This window comes from Manacus vitellinus, unplaced genomic scaffold (genome assembly GCF_001715985.3).
Source record: "Manacus vitellinus isolate BGI_N305 unplaced genomic scaffold, ASM171598v3 scaffold_1_pilon, whole genome shotgun sequence".
NCBI classification, from domain to species: Eukaryota; Metazoa; Chordata; class Aves; order Passeriformes; family Pipridae; genus Manacus; species Manacus vitellinus.
The window spans coordinates 43,665,733-43,686,342 of NW_021939396.1; positions in this window are offsets into that span (position 1 = coordinate 43,665,733).

The following is a 20,610-nucleotide window of genomic DNA, read 5'->3' on the forward strand; positions in this document are numbered from 1 at the left end:
CCTCATATGAGCTGCCATGAAGAAAATTAACTCTGTCCAGGTCCAGTACAATATATATATATATTACAGAAATAGTAATTTTTTTCCGCTAGCAAGATCAAAGTCAGAGTTTTTGCATATCTTTTTCTATAATAGCTGATAAGCAATTAAAAGTAATCTAGAGGCTGCAGTTCCTTGCTCTTCTCAATGTGATTGCAGAAGAAACATAGAATCACAAACTAAAGCCTTTGCATGAAAAAGTTTGCCCTTTCTAACTTTTAAGGGCAAGAAGGGTATCACAAGCTATTGTATGAAGTGATTACTCATATGGTTCCACACTTAGAAGTTACAGAATACCTTAGTTCTTAAAAATATATCATATATTTTTGCTTCAGTGTACTGAACTATCTGCTTATAAAACTGAATGACAGTCTGTGCCCAGGTACTACATTTGAAAAATCAAATTCTTTTTGGCCAAAAAAATTTGCAAATATGATACCTGATGGAGGTTTTTTTGTTTGTTTCAAATGATATCTGTCCAAACCCCTTGAAAGCACATTAAGGATCAAAGTGTTTTGTTTCAGTAGTATAGACCTGATAAACAGTTGTATATTGAAAGTCTTCTTGGAGGCCAGTTAAAAATCAAGCTTTCAGGGACTTTTTACCCCATTCTAAGCAGAGTTTCAACTATCCTGGCCCTATTTGCAACATGTAGTGTTTCCTCAACATTCTACTCGCTCCACATCCTGTAATCTGTTTTTGATCTAAAGCCTACAAACTTGACATATTCTGAAAATAACAATATTCCCATCACCTTTCCTTTTTTCCCCCATGGATATATGTCTGAGCTCCCACTGCTCACAGCAACTTGTAAAGCTTTGTTTTTGCTGACAGATGTTATACAGAACTCAGTAAAATGTGGTGTCTACACAGCACAGTGGGAACTTGAATGACCCCATGCAGATAAGCTCATTTGCATTATGAGTTTAAATTAATAACTTGTAGGAAGATGTTTGAGCTGCACAAAATTATTTACAATACCTTTGATAATGCTCCCTGAAAATACGGTCCATGGAATATGCCACTGTTGTTCATACTAAGGAACATGGTAGAAAAAAAAAAGACTTTACATCTGAAAGAAAGCACCTTGGTGCAAACACAGAGTTTAAATACTTAAAAAGCTCAAAGACTGGTTCAACTATGCAAAGCAGATTACTGGCATTATGGTCAAATAAATATAAACCTTGAATCAAGGACCAACCTTTAGAAAAATCAGTTTTCACATATTTGTTTTCTTAGGCAAATAAAGACTGTCCCAGAGGAAACTCACAATGCTTTTAAGTTCTTTATTTCCTTAGGCCGCCTCTACCACATCCTCTGTCTTCCTGCACCATTCTGAAGGTGTGATCAAAGTTTTCCCTTACTATGCACTGAAAGAGAGGGACAGGCGTAATTGTGTTGGGCGGAAAAATTCATTTTTATTTAAAACTTCTGAAGAAACTTCCCTGTGAGCAAGTAAAGGCTTGCTCAGTAACATTATTGATTCCTATCAGAGATTATTGCATCTTCTAATGCACTACCAGGTAGAAATTATACTTATGCACTTGGGGGAATTACAATAACAATAGACTATTCAGATGGCTCTGTACCCAGGACTAATAGCACATAATAGTAATAATGGTATATTATTTTATATATACACTAATAGTGTATAGAAATAGCGAATGCAGTTTTTGCATTGTCTATGGACCATGTTCTTCTGATATTTATAAATGAAGAGAAACAAGTGACAAACTGGTTAAACAAAATATTAAAAATCCAATATTTTTTAATATTTGGCACTCCTGATGCCTGGGGTGATTGTGCAAAGATATTTGTCTCGTACTATTGCTATACAAATTCTACTAATCATAACAATTCACAAAAAAGTTTTACACTGAACAGTTTATGGAAAATATCTAATTTGGCTGCCATACTTTAAATCACTGACTCTGGTTCCTCTTTCAGCCTTTCTATCTTTCAGCTTTTCTGCATAAAATACTTTCATATTTATCAGTCACTAAGACTTCTGAAGTCAGTCAGTTAGTATTACTGTTTATTTTAGTAGAAGGAAAGACCTTTGGTTGCTGTCTGTCTCTACAAATGTTCACAATGCATCCTTGGTTAAAAAAAGATCATGAAAATAAATAGGGTTTAACAAATTTTTCAAATTGTTCACTGAATATTCAGCATACTGTTACTGCAAGTAACATGGATGTTTTATATCACAACCCTCCATGCTAACATTACTCAAAGATAAATGGCCTTGATAAACCCTATCATATTCACACTTTGAGTATAAAGTGTTGAAATAAAAATCTGATAAGGCATAAACTGTTGAAGTAGCATGTTATTTTCAACATTTTATCTGTCATTTGCCATTTATTTCAACACTTTATATAGTACATTAAATACTCATCTGTCAAGTAAGTGTTTGAAAGCCTAAGGACATAGAAATGCCTCTGATCAGCAGCACACACTGGGGCACCACTGGTGGGTCAGAGATCATGAGAGGAAGACTGAAGTAGCTATGAATGTTGCAGGGCTAAAGACCACAGGATCTGTGGAGATCCATGGGCAGCAGAAGTGAGAAACAGCACTGAGCAGGTTCCAAACAGAAAGGTTTTTAGGAACAGCATGGAACTAGCTGAGGATAGCAGGACACAGACATATACCTTTTATATAAGTGTATGAACATGCAGTGGTGAGGTCACAGCAGGTATTTGTGGCAGCCTGGATAGCAAGATGTGTTGCACTGACCCAGTCAATCTTGCCTATTCTGTGGCCAACCCTCTCAGTTCTGTGCAATGGAAAATTCCTTAGACTGTGCCATCCATGCTTCTGAGGCGCATTGCCACATTTTGTGCAATATCACAACCATTTCAGAAAAAAGAAATTGGTTTAAAGGATTTTATGGTCAATTAAGGGCTTGTCTACCTGATAGTTAAATTAATTTGAGATCTGAATTTAAAGTGTATTAGTTAAAGTGCATTGAATCCTCGTGTGAGCGTCTTTTGAAGTGAAGTAAGTGAAATAGTGCCACTATATTTTTGAGGCTGCCTGCAGGACTGTTTAATGTTCTCTAAATACTATACTTCAGAGTCAGACCTTTAACTAAATCATCTTTAACTAATACATCTTGATGCCTTTGATTCAACACTCTTGAAAATAAGCTTTTCAACATTATTTTTGGTGAGCCAGATTAGAGAAAAAGGTAGGTGTAGGCAGGACAGTATTCCCCATTTCTTCATCTTCCAGAGTTGCATGAATACTCATGGTATGAGGGAAGGCAGGGAGGTCAAAAGAGTGCTCTGTGGCTCTTTTCTTTTTCATTTCCTTAACGCTTTCTGCCAGTCCTAGCACTATCTAGTCCAGGACCCAACTCAGCTACCGTAGACCTATTGTGTGTGTGTACCCACCTGAGTGCCTGAGGCATGAGATAGTTGAGCAGGTTCCTAATAAGCTGGACTCAACCCATGGCTCACAGGCTTTGTGAAGAGGTGTGTTCTCATGACACATGTACGTATATGAGATAGTAATATTTTCTGAGGATTAAGTGGGGGATCATGCAGTGTTTTGACTAGGTTTGAGTACTGGTACTTACAGGTACTTTAACAGCAGCTCATACTGTTTTCCTGGCAGGACAAACAGAACTAAGAAACTCCCTCTCCCCACTCCCTAGAGTTTCAAGAGTAAATTGTATAGGAAGGAAGAGCTCTTTTATCCTAAGGGTGGATATGTCTCCATTAAATGGTACTAAAAGCATACATTCATGGTGTGGATGTGGTAAACTACTGGCATAGGAAAAGAATAAATAAAACAGCAGATGCTCTACAAATGCTGCTTGAGCACACTTCAGTGTTTATCATACTTATATGGAAATTCAGTGCCAACAAACTATTACTTGGCTACTTCACAAACTGAAGAAAATTGAAGCACATAAACCAGCCTAATTTAAGACTGATATTGCAAATAAAGCACTAAATGAGGCAAACTTTTGTTGGAAAAAACAATTTTTTTTTCAATATGTCTTAAGACACAGAAGTTACTTTTCCACAAAACAAATATATTTTTGGACAACATTTAAGTATAAACCCCCTACAACTAAAGCATACATTAATTTATTTTTCTTATTTTGGGCAAGATCTTTTGAGATAAACAAAAATTCTGTTGTCCTACCAGTGAAATTTGTATTCTGGTTGGAGAATATAAGCCAAAATATTTAAAGTTCTTCAAAGTGTTCCAAATATGGCAGTTATCTGTTCATTAACTGCGGAGAAATTGAATCTTGTAGGGGTAAAAATTGAGATAAAACCCAACTGTGCTGAATTATATTTGGTGACATCATCTGACATTGCAGAGATCTGGCACACTTTGAATCAGAGAGTAAAATATATCTTGTCCTAATTCCGCTCACCTGTGTAGAACTGTTCTAAGGAGGAATCTGAACCACTGGATTTTCACTTTCTGAGATCATTATCGGAGTGTCATATTACTTCTCAAATAAACATATTATTTAATTGCTGTTATTATTATTATTGTATTGCTATTATTTAACCCAGTATTTCAAGTGCTAGGGAAAGTTACCATAAAGGTTAGCTTTAGCAGGTGTGTCTGAAAATGCTTGAAGAATCTGTACAGTTTCTCAAAATCTCCCAAAATCACCATAACAGGAAAGCATTGAAAACATAAATTTTCTTCACCTGTATCTTCACATGCAAAAAAACCCCAAAACCAAAAGCCCCAAACTCACAAAAAAATCCCCTGCAAAGGTGGATCTTTCATAATCTTATTTTACCCTCCCACTTAATCTAGTCTTTTCTTCTCCTTTTTTGGATAGTGGAATAGAGGTTTTGATAAGAAGCAAAAATTTCCATTTTACTTGCTTTACATGGCCTCAGCATGACTTTAAGAAGAAGATTCCCTGTGGCAGGGTGAGTAGATCCCTCTGCTCATCCCAGCCAATATATGGTGATGGAACTTCACTCTCTCTCTCTACTTTTTTCCTTCCCACTCCTGACCACATGTTGCTGCCGCTGCATACTTTGCACCAGTTGTGGACTCCACTTACCTTCACTTAGTCCAATTCACTTACCTTGCAAAAGTATGATATAAAAAACCCAAACAAGCAGATAAACAAAAATGAAGCATTTTTTTCTACACTGTGAATTGAATCAGCTTCAAGAAAGCTTTACTGAGTGCCAGAGCCCATGAAAAGGAGGGGAAGAACTATAAAATGGAGCAAAAATACATGTGGAGGACGGGAGACATCTGGTTTGGTGGCAATGATCTCTTAGAATGACAAAGCTTTGTGTAGAAACATAGCTTACTTGTCTTTGTAACTAACTCATTGCTTGATTTTCACTCATCTGTAGTCCCTACTAGGAAAATGTTCACTGTTGTAGGCTGCTCCCATTTGAAAGGAAAACTATCCAGTTTACTGATTCTTAATTAGACTTTCTTGTTGCCTTTCTACTAACAAGAAATAGCATACCAACAAGACATACCATACTTTTACTATGTCATTGATAATTTCAGGTACATAAGGAAAGAAAAAGGTAAAAGTGAAAGGCCAATATTATCTACAAAAGAACTGACATTCTCAAAAAACATTTATTTTGCAGACTAATGTGGATATGGGTAGACAAGTTTATTAGTACACTAGCCTCATCATGTGGGATTCTATTTTACCATCAAAATGAGACTCATACTTTGGATTACAAATTAAATGTTTGCTCCTGGGAAAAACTTTGAAGCAGTGAATTGATTGTAACCACATAGCAACTTCTGACATATCCTCAGGCTTCAGACTGAAAACCGGAAACATTGAAGACAACTATCTGATGCTACTGAAGATCAGTATAACCAAGACCAAGCACTCTCTGTTTCATGAACTTTATCTTTCCACATAAGAAATTTCTCATTTCTCCTTCTGGTGCAGAAGGATAGGAATTGAGATACTTAGTGATATAATAGATTCCATATTAATTGTTGCCTGCCACTGATTTTTATATCCTGCATTTAAGGATACTAATTTCAGAGGAAAGTATTTCTACTGTGGGGCCCCCTGGTGGTCTAGTCGTCAGGATGCGGTGCTCTCACCACCACGGTCTGGGTTCGATTCCCAATCAGGGGACTTCCCCAGGCAGATGGAGCTCGTCAGCCCTGTAAGGCCATCCATCTAAGAGAAGGTCACTCTAAACAAACCTACGTCCTGAGGACCTCGCTGCCACTGTCCAAGCTCACTCAGCCCCGGCAGATGAACCTCAGGATTAAAGGGTGGGCTCAGTTCAGCGCACACTGTGTCTCACCTAAAAAATCCACTGCGCAGGCTCGAAGGGTAATGACCTTTCCCAAATCTTCGTTCGCGAAGACTGGCCATGAAATTTCTACTGTGCTAATTGCAAGTCTTCACTTGCTGTGAAGACTGTTTCAAACAGCATAATTAAATGATTTTCAATCATTCTTATGCCAAAACACTCATAGATTTACACCTACCTTTGGCAGTTTGCGAAGATTATCAACATTGCACTGAAGATAAGTAACTCAATGCAAATGTAGGAGATTCCACCATGTAAAACAATCCTTACTGCCACAATGAACAGTGGTGGAGCCTGAATGCAGCAGCACAACCCCTTTTCTCTTGTGTCAGGGAGTTGTACCCTGACACCAAAGTTGCCTATGGAAGTACCAGAGCATCCTCAAACCTTCCTCATGCTGCACAAAGTCTAACTGTTCTAAATAAAGTCAGATCAAGGAAATCCAGCAATATGTAGATGGTTTGCCACATAGCCCATGTAACACTTAGCACTTCATTTCTTTTTTTAGGGGCTGATATAGCTTCTATAACCATGGCATTGGAAGCCATGGATCAGAAACAAAGAAGTGAGGCCAAGAATTGTCTGCATCAGGGGAGCTAATGCAAATGTACAGGCTGCTTCCTTTAAAATATGAGTGAAAATCTTCACGTGAATGGAAAAGGACACACAGAAGACAGCAATCAGCTTACCCCTGGGTAAATATGCTACTACTGGAATCTTTCTGAAGTGCTTTTAAGGGGTTTGTCAAGTTTTGAGAATTTCTTTATTTTTTAGAGCTGGAACAGCTTTAACTTCCATAAGTCCACCTCGTTCTTCCCCCAACTGCCTTAAAAACTCATTCTGCATTTATTCTCACTAGTGACAGCTGTGAAAAAGGGTGTTGTTACAGAATGCTGATGCTGTGCAAACCAATAATGTTGGTTTCAACTGAAGTTTCGTCTTGAGGAACTTTTCAGGGCTAGGATGGGGTTTCTGCTCAAAGTGAACACACTCATGTTTGGACTAGTTTATTCAGTGGATGCTTTCCAGGTCTATACTCTTGACTTCCCAACATCTCTCACACTAAAGGAATGCAGTCAATAGAATGCAAATTTTCTGGTACTCTCTAAACTGGAAAGGCCTTTTGTAACAAAAGAAGCTAGGAAAAAGGTTTCTGAAAGACCAAGTCAAACTATTTAGTAATCTATTTATTACTTTCTGAACATGTTGTATTTCATTTTGTCTACAAAATAGATAAAACCCATCTTAAGGTCTGGCAGGCATTTATCGCTATGCTAGAATGAAACAATGGGAGTAGAGGAAGGGTTAAATAAAATGAATGTCAAGGTACAGCCTTTAGGGTTTTTCTGCATTGCTATGAGATAGAGAGAAGTAAGAAACTCTTGTCTGGTTTAGTTTTGTTTTATAACAGCCTGCTGATCAGGTGAGATATAAGTAGGTATAACGGAGGTAGAGCAAAGATAATTTGCTCCAAGCGAAGAAAAATAACGTGGGGCTAAACTTCTCAAAGGATGTTGTTTTTCTAATACTTCCTTTTTTTCTGATTTTCTGCCTCAAGGAAGAAACAAAAAGGTCAGCTTTTTGCATATGATAAATATGTTGGAGATACCTGAAATAAAAGACTTTATTTTTTTTAATATTATTAGGACAGATTATGGTTTCCTTCTCTAGCAAAGACAAAATTTGATTTTTGTTTCTTTAACAACAGGATACTAAACTTCAAATCTTGTATTTCAGCAAAAATATGCAAAAATATTAGTATAGTTCAGGACAGCAAAACATCAGGGTGGTACTCGGTCAGTCTTCCCGGTCAAAGCTGTTACAGTTGGAATAAATTCCTTCAGTATTAATTGAGACTGAGAGAGTGAGATCAAGAACAGCCTAATGACATTGTAAAGCATCTGGTGCTTTGTAGGTGCTGAAGTGAAGTAACTAAATTATTGGCTGAAGAAATTTACCCATGCTCAGTGAAAATATAGCAACTTTACAATTCTTTTTTTAAATAAGAAGGGAGATCATGTTCCAATAAGATTTCAGTGTCCACCAGAAGCACAAAGGCTACCACCAACAAGAGCATATGTATGACTTCTCTGCATAGCTACCCTTTTTTCTTGTTTCCTTTTTTTTCCTTATATTACTTTTTTTTTACTTTCCATTAACTGCAAGTAAAGTCTTTTGTCTGAATTAGGAGAGATTTTATCTACTTATAGCTGGATTTATCAGCTAGATATGTAACTGAAGATGTACTGTGATAATTCTTGGTCAACTGGACGATAATGTGTTTCCACACAGGCTTGCGGAGAAACAGTAACCATTTGGTATAATTGGACATAGTATTTTCTTACAGTACAGATTAAACTAATATGGGCTTCCATAAGTGGGGTCTGGTTTCTAAGGCTAGGTACAGTCTGGGCACACTATTTTCTCTGTGATTCTTACTTCAGTACTTAAAGCAGTTGAGCATCAGGGCCACTAAATCGAGATAAAATTGATAGAACGCATTACAAAGGTGCATGTTATAGCATGCTATATTTTAAAGATAGTTTGCTCATGAGCTTTCTATCTCTATAATAAAAGGCCATGAGGTTAAAAGTTCGCAGTTATTACAGATTCATTTCAAGACAAAAAAAAAGGTTATAATATTGGAGATCTGGGAGATAAATATTTTTCAAATTTTCAGGTTAAAATATGGAAAACTTCTAATAAAACATTCATGAATGAGTTCTGTAAGAAGAGTAAGTCATGAACTGGATGGTCTTCATAAGTGAAGAAAACGTTTGCATATTCAATAAACTACTGATAATCCCTGTGCCTCTAACGGATCCAACTGATCTAGCAGGTTTCCAATGGATTCAAATACCAACCTCTAAAAGGTAGAAATGAATCAATATGCATGTTACAGACAAACTGACAAAGATGAATTAAGCTGTTTTATCTAGCATAACCTTCTCTGGATTATTCATACATTACCTTCAACCTGTCTCATGCAGTAAGAATGATTCAAGATTTCTTTTCCATTGTGCCTGTCTTTCTGTCATATTTTAATGCCAACACTGTGTTTATTAGGGACATTTTGCCAGGGTGTGTGTGTTCATTTTTGCCTTTCATTCAGTGAAGAGAGGTAACTTCACTGTGTCCTTGTGTTTCTTCATAGCATCACACCAACATGGTAAGCTGGTGACTTACTGTGCTACTGTGCTGTCAAAATAAGCATCAAGGATTTATAAAATGTATTTTGTTTGAACTTCTAACTCTGTTTAATTTTCACTGTTTAATGACTTTCCTTTTCTATTCCCGTCCTGCTTTTTCCAATGCAACTAAAAGTCTGCAACAGTATTTTGAATGAACCAGAAAAATATTATGGTAGCCAAAAGTTCATGAAAAATTGTATTCCATTAGGGAAGGAGGGAAAAATAAAAAAAGTATCAGAGAATTAAGCCAGTGAACTGACATGACAGTCATGACTCCTCCATTTAGAAGCTGCAGGTCAACTGTACATGTTGCATAAAAAACCACACTTATAAATTCTGAACAGTGAGTCAGAAATTGTGGTCGTGAATCCACTTTACTGAGGTACAACTTATTAAGCAAGGTCTCTAGGTATGATTGTTATATTTATGTTATAATCAGCCCTTCTTCCTGGAATTGTATTTTTTCACCAAAGTGTTCTCCATTTTAAGTGTGAACATTCCCCAAAATCAAGACAAAACTTGAAAAATGCAAAACACACATGTGCTTTGTGAACATATAACATAGTTTGCAGAGGCACCAAGCAGATATTTGTTTTTATCTTTCTTATATCTGGGAGAGGATGTTTTCAGGATGCTTTTTGCATCTAGGTTGAGTCCAGGGATAAAATATTTGCATAAGAGTTTTATGAAACTAAAACCTAACCGTGGGTAGCAGAACTCCACAGAGCTGCTCCTCCTAATAAAAAGATGGTAGTCTTTATTAGGTTGGATCTTTTACTCTTTAAAATTTGTTCTATCCATTTGACTGTAAAAATATAAACCACCTTTTCTTCCTCCTTCAACCTCAGATACTGGATATAGTGACTTTTCCAACTTTCTGGTATTTTATTGACTTTGAAAATATACAGTATATAGAAACAGTTTTGAGCATAAATCTCTCATTTTGCCAAGACAATGATGGGAGAGGAACTACAATTAAAACAAATGAAAAAAGTCATTAATCATTCAGTCATATGGAAAGAATGTCATGCTCAAGCTAGGCAATGAGTGCAAGGAGCCCACCTTTGCATGCGTCGTTCAGTTAGTTATTCGGAGGATCATCTTTAAGTCACTTTATATTCCTAAAAGAGGACATAAGAAGAATTTAAGAGCCAAAATTCAGTACTGTAATGGAGACTGCCTTTCAAATGCCTGGCAGTCATGGGGCTCTGGGGGTGTTGTCTCACCTCAACTATGGAGTTCTAGCCATGACTGAGGCAGACTGCTGTCCCTGTGTAGCAGCGCTTTGTCTCAGGAGTGGGCATTAACACCTTAACTATGCTCTGGAAGTTCTTAGGGACTAGAGTGACACACACTGTGGACTCTAATGAGGAAATCAAATTATGAGATTTATTTACAACAACAGCAGTAATGAGAAAACAGGGTAAAATTCAAACTAGAAGAAAGAATAGACTAGATTTGAAAAAGAAATTAAGTCACAGAGAAGTCAGATCTCCCTGGGGAGAAGGGCTAAGAATTAAGAGCCTTTAATAAGAAATAAATTAAACCTTTCCTAATGACTGTCAGGTAGATTTGTGGGAGAATGTCGTATTGTTCTTTGCATTCTCTCGTGTTGAACGTTGCTGTCTTTTTAAGCAGGAACTTTCTTATGCATGTTTCCAGCTAGTCAAAATCAAGTGGCTGTAGAGCAGGAACGAATAAGCTGTAAAGTTGATGTATTTGAATCTAACATTAAAATTCAACAATAATCCTTCACTCCTTGAGTGTGCCTCTATTTTATTAAGTATTTCAATGCAATATAATTATTAGCAGCAATTAACGTACTGGTAGCAATATCCTTGAACAAGGACTGTAACTCAAGAAACCATGCTTCATAAAAAAAACTACTGTGCTTCTAGTGACTCCTGCATAATGGGAGACCTGATACTCAAATATCTGAAAGTCAACATGAAGTGAAAGTTTTATTAATCAGGGACTAGAACAGACTTATTATGTACCAAATATTTTATGTTATAAAGAGTTGCCATAGCATATGCACAGAATAAGCTGATGAGAGAATTATTGGGTCTTTGTTTTATTCATTTCTTAATTTAAATAAACAACTTATAGGCATGCACAGTCCCTTTGTCTTCTTTGTGACTATCTGACACAGCTCAGGAAAGCAAGTTCACTGTTCATTACAGGAATACCACCCAGAGGGTCCTTTCAAAAACCTTTGTGTATCCCAGCTGGGAAAAAGAAGTCTAAATGTTTTCCATAGCCTCAGACTTCAATTCTGTCATTATCAGTATTGCAGAAAAAAATGATATTTCTTATTGTACTGCCTTGTAGATCAGTGTCACAAGGGAAATATCACAGCCTCCTTTATAGGCAGCTGTCCTATTTTAGGTGTAGGTATACAATAAAGAACTTTGTATCTGACAGGCTTTCTTGCAGTACAATACTTTCCACCAGTTGAGAGTCTACTTTTATTTCCCCTATATGATAAAATGTATCACCTATTCACCTATTTACCACTCTTTTTTTGTCCATTTATTATTTAATAACATCTTTACTCTCTTGAGCTTTAAGAAATCGAACAGCTTCTTCTCAGTGTGCTGGTTATTTTTCTCCACTCTCTTACCTTAAAACCTTCACAATTAACTTCTGTCACCTTAAAAACCTTTCTCACAACACATTGCTCCAGTTGTTGAAGCATATGTAATTACATCCAACAGAACCTGTCCTGGGGCAAGCTGGTTTCATGCAATTTTTATAACACCTTTTTTCATTATTTAAGCAGAGTGAAATCTTTAGGACAGTGTGATTAAACTGAAAGTGGAATATTAAAGGTATGGTATTCTGAGAAAAGGCAGTTTCCTGCCATCTTTACGACAAATAGAAATTTATATCTACTTTTTTGTAAGTAAGAAAGGGTTCCATCCACTTGGCACAGATATTGGCTACATATCCAGTACCATCATTAGGATTTTTCATGGGTTGATATTAGAGTTTATTAGTACTTTATGGCTTGGGCTGTAGCTTAATTCAGTGGAAATAGAGCCAGTGATTAATATGACATTACAAGCCTGTCTAAAAATCTTTTCTGACTTTGTTAGACAAAATCTGTAAAAAGCAATCTGGGAAGTTAAAACAAGTCAGGCATGCTATGCAAACATTTCCAGTGAGATGTTTCTTCAGTCTTAAGAACTCTAAATTGCCATGTACAGAATACATGGATAAATGTTGTAAACTGATTATTAAAGCTTGCTGGGATGGGAATTTCTGCTTCATGGGACATTCCAGATTGGATGAGAACAAAACACCAACACTGCAGTCTCCTGCTTTGCAGAACAAACTATTTTGGGCCCATAACCTCACCCACAATAAGGCAAACTGGGCAGGCAGCCTGCCAGGCATCTGGGGAGCTGGGCAGCAGGTAAATCAGCCAGCAGGCAAAAAGAGGGCTAGGCAGGCAGCCAGCCAGGCAGCTTGCAAGTCCATCTGCCACTCAGGCAGCCAAAAAACTGGCAAACACAGTGGTTGTCTCCCTAGCTGCCCAGTGGGGCAAACTGGGAGCTGGTCAGCCAAGCAAGTCACCTGCCTGCCAGGGCAACAACCAGGATAGTCCTGTTGCCTGCTGCTTTCTGTCAGTGGCTCTGAAGGAATGCGTGTATTCCCGTGGAAAGTGCCAATTCTAATCTCTTGGCATTCAGCTATTGCAGGAGAATACATTTATCCAGCTCCACTTCTTACAAGAAATGTAATTAATATATTGAGTTACAGACAGCTACAATGAAAGACTTGTTTGTTTAGAGAAAGACTCAGGCACAATTTAAGATTAAAATTATGAAATGTAACCTACCTGCTGCTTGGTTGCATTTATCTCACTGCTCAAATTTGTGTTTTCAAGGTGTTCTGCTGTTGTGCATTTGCAGAAATATGTCATGTACAGCAACTTGCCTCCTTCTGCCACTTCATTCCACATGGGAACAAAGAATAAGACATTTTTCTGCCTCAGTTTCTGATTAAATTTTATCTGGTGCATGTTCTTGGAGTATACCTAGATGTTCCTAAAATATATATAAATGGATGGCACAATGATGCTGGAAAAAGCACTTGTGGTTGCTGTTTAGAAAAATGGTTATTCTATTTGCTTAGGGCAAGCCAGACCTGTGTCCTTCTGCCTGAAGGATTTGAAACTCATAGCTAATTTTCTGGGAAGACATCCTAAAGAAAATGTTTAAAGGAAGCAGATAATGGAACACTTTGTCTGCCTAGAGGTGATGGACCTATGCCACAAACTATTCAAGATCAGAGAGAGATGGCATGGAAAGATTATGGCTTTCACCTCTGCTGGGAGGTTGGTGCTTTGGTTTCTGTATGTTGTAGTAAGGGTTCTCTACATAAAAATGAAGAATGTAGAAAGAACAGGGGATGTAACTCCCCATCTGCCTGATTGCAGAATAGCACCCTGACCTGTGGGCATATACAATTATTCATGTTTACTTTTATAACCTGAAGCACTTTATCTCTCGTGAGTGCTCTAGCTTCAGCAGTCAGGGTAGAAAGTACAACTCTGTCCAGTCTGGTTTATAGCCTCAGTTAAGGACACTGTCTTCGATCACTGATGTGGGTTTTAACACCAGTCTCTCATAGATGATCCGTTCACAGAAAATTTGGGAATTGCTGTTCCTGTTTGGTGTGACTTAAAAGATTGATCTCTCAGAGAGAAAATTTACAGGCTTGAGCCCAGGACAGGAGTCCTGCGCTCCAAGTAAAAAACCTCAGCTCCAAAAAAGGCAGTCCTGGAGCCACATCTGGGGCCGCCTGACAAATCATTTGAATTCCTTCATGCAGTGGTCACAATCCCTAACACTCAGTTTGTGATGCCCTTCTCACACCTCCCAAATTGTTTTGTCCATGTTACTCTTAGGGCTGTATGCCAAGGTCAAGAGGACAAAATAGGAGCATCACCAACTTCTGAATTTCTTTTATGTGTGTAAGTGCTTGTGGGGAGGGACCAGGATTATACAATAGTTCATATTTCAGAATAGTGAGAAAGCACTAGCTGCTGTAGAACTCAGGGGTTATTAGCACTGTTAACTGGTCTCATATCAGTATTACAGAGCCTCAATTCTGTAGCACCCTGTGAAGAAAGTGCATGACCTGGAATCTTGCTTGTATTGCTATTTGCAGCATCTGTGATCTAACTCTGTGTTGACTAACCCAGTCTGGGTCTCATATCTCTTCATGAAAGACTCAATATATTTTGAATTAAACATAAGGTCAAGATCAGAAATGAGTAGGATGAAGAAGGAGGAATCCTGCTGGTTTTGACTTCAAATAGGAAGAGTAGGAGAATCAAGGGACTGACATATAAGAGAAAGATTTAGGGAGACAAAAGAAGAGGAAAGAAGCAAGAAGTAAACAAAATAAAAGCATAAAAGGAGGTTAAGTGTTTTAAAAAGGGGAAAGTATAGGAATCATGGGAGTTATACACGTAAGAGATATTTTTCCGTTTCTTGTGTCCGCTTGAGAAAGAAGAAAATCAAATACCATATAACATTACCAAACTGAGAATATAAACAAGCTTATAATAAAACTTCTAATAAACCAAACGTATACAGTTTTAAATTACTATTAGAAAGCAATCTGTATACTGACTGCAAAAAAGATCAGAAGGCTCAGGGAAGAGAGAAAGGCTTTTGCATAAACTCAGAATATAACTTTCTTCACACAGGGCTTAGCTTACTTGTCATTGCTTGATAAACATGTTCATCCCACATGCTCATATCCTCAGTCTCCTTTTGAGGGGTCAGCATACTACTGCAGCATCAGGGAATCACGTTCAATGTTTCAAGGTAACGCCTTTAATTTTCTAAAATTTTTGTTTTTTTCTGATGGGTAACAAACACGAATCTTTTCTCTTAGAAATACATTGAAATTTTGCAATAACATAAAGATTTCCCATACTTTGAAGTTCTAAACAAGTAGTCACTAGTATTTTGGGGAACACAGGTGGAGTGGGTTTTTTCCTTATTACTGCTTGCTACCTGGCTGACTGAGGACATGCAAGAGAGCCTTGGGACCTATCCTTGGACAAAATGTTCTCAACTTGGTCAGTTTTAGGTAAACATATTAAAACAACACTGCAAACTTTTATTAAGTCCTAAAACAACAGCAACTGGAATGGAATCTTCCTGGGTTTGGCATGTAGTCTGAGGGCTCTGAAACTTGTGGAGCCCATTCCTCTCTTCCTGAGGTGCACAGAAGGCACAAACACTTTTCCTAACCTCTGTGACTTCTGTCCCATATTCCATGACCCACACATTTTCTATTAATCCAAAAACATGTGAAATAATGGGAAATGTGTTTTACTGCAAATGAAAGTGGCAAAGGATGAGGCTGGGCCATAGAGTAATCAAAGAAAGTAATGAAGATATCATAATAATGTCACCATGTAATTATGTGATATTTTGGGTTTGGTTGCTTTAGAGTCACCATATTACCATAACATCATAGATTGTCCTTCACTCTTTTGTACCATTTATGTAGTGCAAAGGGAGCTAATCCCAATTCTTCTGCAGGGACTTCCCTGACACAAAACCAGTCCCTGTCAATAGGAAGATCAGGTAGCCAATTCCTTCTCAGCAGCCCTGGGAGAAAGAGAGCTATAGATCTGTCACAGAGGTAGCCGTAGTACTCAGTCCTACTAATGCTTAATAAAAAAACGATGATATTGGCAGAAATAAGAAAAGAATGTAAAGGGCTCAGCTTGCAGTGTCTCAAGGAATTTATTCACATCTATTCAGCTAGATGGTGGTTTTCAGTAGGTAGTCTATAGGTTATTGAAGGGTTGTGAGATTTGCAAGAGCTTGCAGAGTATTAAACCTGTTTATGAAAGCATAAGCATAGCAGGCAAAGGTCTCCACTGTGTTCTTTTACAGTCCATAGACTGAAAGTGAGGCAAATCTTCTAACTCACAACAAAGTAACTTTGGATTATATTCACAAAAGCAATGTTGAGGATGTGAAGGTTGTTTCTAAATGGCAATGACTATGGTATGGAAATAAGTAAAACACCCCTGCAAGAGCTGAATGCAACAATAGAGATGATATATTTTGACAAAATTTCCTTCCTTGCAATAGTAGTCTTCTTGTAAGTGCTTTCTAATTTAAAAGCTGAATCTGTTTTAGCATTAATCTAAAGCCCTGATGATGACTTTCATGAGTCTGATGAAGCAAAATGCTCAAATGCTTTACTTCTTTGATGAATTGAGAATTTTGCTGTTCACAAGATTTTTCTTTCACTTAATTAAACATTTTTATTCTTACCGACTTGTTTTTTACCTCCTACATCGTGGAAACAATTACAAAGATAAGGCTGAAGATAACACATTTCTTTCAGCAATAGTTGTGGTGTTAGATACTGTAGCACTCATGCAGGATGCGATATTGATCTTTTACTGTTATTTGGGGCAAACATAATTATAGCTCTCTTTTGTTTGCATTGCTCAGTAACGTTACAGGTTCTGACAGCTGTATGAGCATCTCAGAAGAAAAAAAAGAAATGTGTGAGAATATTGTTCAGATCAAGTTTTGTGAAGCACTGCATTTTTTATATCTTGCTTTGTACTGCAGTGAAACTCACCAGGCAAATTCACATCTCAGCTTATTTACAAATCAGTAATATTCTACTTACATATACCAGATCTGAATATAAATTACAATCTCCTGCTGAAACTCAAAAAGAAATGGAGGAACTATTTATAACTATATAGAAAATAGGTAAGAAGCTCAGAAGGTTGGAAACAGAAAGATCTAAGTCTTTTTTTTACTGCCACTATCTTATTTCATGACCCTGAGAATGTCTCTTCATCTTCAGCCCTATTTTGTCTGTAGTCCTTTGTTTGCTGTACCTTCTTACACAACAAACTTCTGGGACAGAGACTGTATCCCTCTTTCCATGAGAGGTATTTGGTACTGTAGTGATTGGATAGTCTTAAGTTACACATGACTATGAGTAAAATCAACAGATAATTCTACCAATACATTTGACAATACAAATTATTCCAAACTAGGAAACTTTATAATTTATGAGAGGACTCCAGCCTCAAATGGTCCACTTCAGAAAGCTGAGGTTTAAAGACAAAACATCGACTCTGCAACAAAAGAGCACAGAACTTGACCCAAGAGTGCTTCTGTGTATCATATGTTGTTTAATATTTTCAGTAGTTAACCTTTTCCTCCTGAAGTGAATTGTATAGGTTTAAAAGCTCTTTAAAACTCGTACAGTGAAGAGGGGGTATTTTTTCTAGAAAGAGGGAATTGGCATTTTAGGCTTCAATGTTACAGGCTGCTGCTATGAAACATAGTTTGTCATGGTTTTGAAGTCTCTCTTTTAGAACGGGAAAGGTCTTGGGTCTCAGCACTCAAATGCAGGCTTAAAACAGTGTCAATACATATGTAATTCACTGATGTCACAAGAACTTCTAATGTTTTTAAAAAGTTAAGCACGGTTGTGTTATGTTTCCTCAGTTGGCACTGAATGAGTCCAATATATTTGAATAAAATACTTTAGAAGTTCCTCCAGAGTTCAGTGCTAGAGGCACTGGAGGTCAAAATACCTGTCTGGACATACAACTATGGCTTTCTCTCTGTGATGATACCACTATTGCATTTTGATACAATTGTGTCATTTAAACTCTCTTTCTGTTGATATATTTATAAAATGATTAAGACTTAACTGCAGCACCTGACAGAATATTTAAATAATTAATTAGAAAGAACACACAGATCACTGAATGAAGCTATTGTTAAAAGAGCTACAGAACACAGCTATTGTATTGTTACTGCAGATGGATTAGTGAAGATCTGTCTTTGGAAGGTGGTTATTATTAAAGATTTCCATGCAGGTTGGCTTCACAGACAAAACAAAAAACTGACTGTTGGATATTAGCAACTAGGCTCCATTGTTATCGTTCCAAGATTTTTGTCAATTTATTTTTTTTTATTTAATTAATTTATTTTATAGTCTTGTCCTATTTAAGGAGATGCTGAACTGAAGAAATAGATTTGATTCCTTCAGTTTCTTTGTTACATGCAATTTATTTATATAATCTTATAACATTTGCTTCCCGAGTCGCAAATCACAGATTAAAAGACTGAACCTTCATGTGGTCATTCAAGGTTTGGGAAGTGACAGAGGCATGGACATAATTCAAAATATAAAAGCTCTTGCATAAAGAAGTGATAGTTGAATAGATTGGAACCAAAAAGGTCTTGCTTGAATCCAGTTAAAGAACATCTGAAATGTGAGCAGCTTTACAAATGGTGAAGAAATGGAATAAAACTAAAATACTTCAATTAATATTGATATTATAAATTTCAAGATTTCTGACAAGACAAGGTATCTTGGAGTAACTAGCAATAAGTCTTTATTATTTGACAAGCACCACACTGATGATGGCTTCACCGTGTCTGAAATGCTCTATGCAAACATAATAAATGAAGCTTAGATTTTACAGAAAATAAATATATTTACCAGTTATGGAACCTATTTCTTTCTCCCATGGTTTCATATATAGTGCTTCAGACAGCTTATTGACTAACCTTAAGAGAAGATAATAAAAAACCTTTCACTTCATGCTGAATTATGTTCATACTTGTTCACTTCTGTATCATATTAAACAAATGGAATTAGGTGAGCCATCATAGATGTCAAAGTTCAAATTAACATCTTCTTTTTTTTCTGAGACAAGTATTACAGTATAATGGTTTGATTCTGTTTGAAGATATATTTTAGAGACAAAAAGTCCCAGTGTCATATAAGAAGACACAATTACTGTGTAAAAGTACTTTTTATAAAAGCAGAAGGGAAATAGAGCAGAGTTTTGCACTTATAGAAGTATTGCAACAACATGATGAGATATCTGCTGATGTGACAAGATATGGCAAAATAAGGAAGGCAGATGAAACAGAAGAAGGTAGTATTTGTTTGCTTTTATCCTTTCTGTGTGCTATTTCTTTTATTTCTTGAGACATTACTTAGATAAATTTTCTTGCCTTTTTTGTGCCTTTTTAATTTGATTTGGATTTTAGCTTGCTTTCTGTTTTCTATATCGGTCCATAAGAAAAATAGTTTCTAAAGCCACAGAATCTGCAAAGTGCTTGAAAGACTCATCTACTTCATCCTTGGCTGAAGGCAGGAAGAAATGTACCTATATCATTCCTAAAAAAAAGTTTTTTCCAACATTCACTGAGAGTTTACAACCTACCTGGGCAATACTTTCATAGGGTTTTAGATGTTAACAATTTGAATTTTCCCTTAGGTTTACTCTGAAACAGCTCATAAATCATCATAGGCTTCTCTGAGTACTTTGAGATGAAACTCAGATCATCAGTTTAAAGAGCTTAGGAAAAGATTATCTAACACAAGGACTTTCAACCTGCTTCTGTAGCAAGCAGTAACCACAGTCCCAAGTAATTTATACCTGACATTCAAAACATGTCATTTTATTATAAAGAGAACTGAAGTCTATTCAGTGGCATTCACCTCTGGAATACACTTGTCCCTTTACCTACCAGTAAGAGGACTGAGAACTACCTGAGTTCTACCTGTATACTCAGACCTCAAGACTTGCATCTGATACTGCATTTCTTATTACATGTATCCCATGTACCTACTTTATTTATTTGCAAGACATAATGAAAGAGGTAGACTTGAAACTCCAAGTATTTTTGTGCTAGGAAATTATCCTTTAGGAAGTTCCATATATCCATAGGATTTTCATTTCTTCTTTGTAATAATCCACCAGATGGTTGCAGTCTACAGCAACAGTTTGTCTTTTATTGCTAATTGAAACATCAGCACTTATGTACATGGAGTTTGCTGTGGTGTCTTCTTCAAGAGCTCTAAAGCTTTGGATTTACATGCTACTGTGCTTTGTACTAATGTTTTATTTCATATAAAAACCCCCAACCAAACAAAACCAGAAAAAACAATGCTGGAAGACTTTTCTAGAAATTGCTGGCAGAGGATAGAAGAAGAAGAGATATTTTAATTTACTTTATGATTTTGCATGGAATGTGTATTGTGTG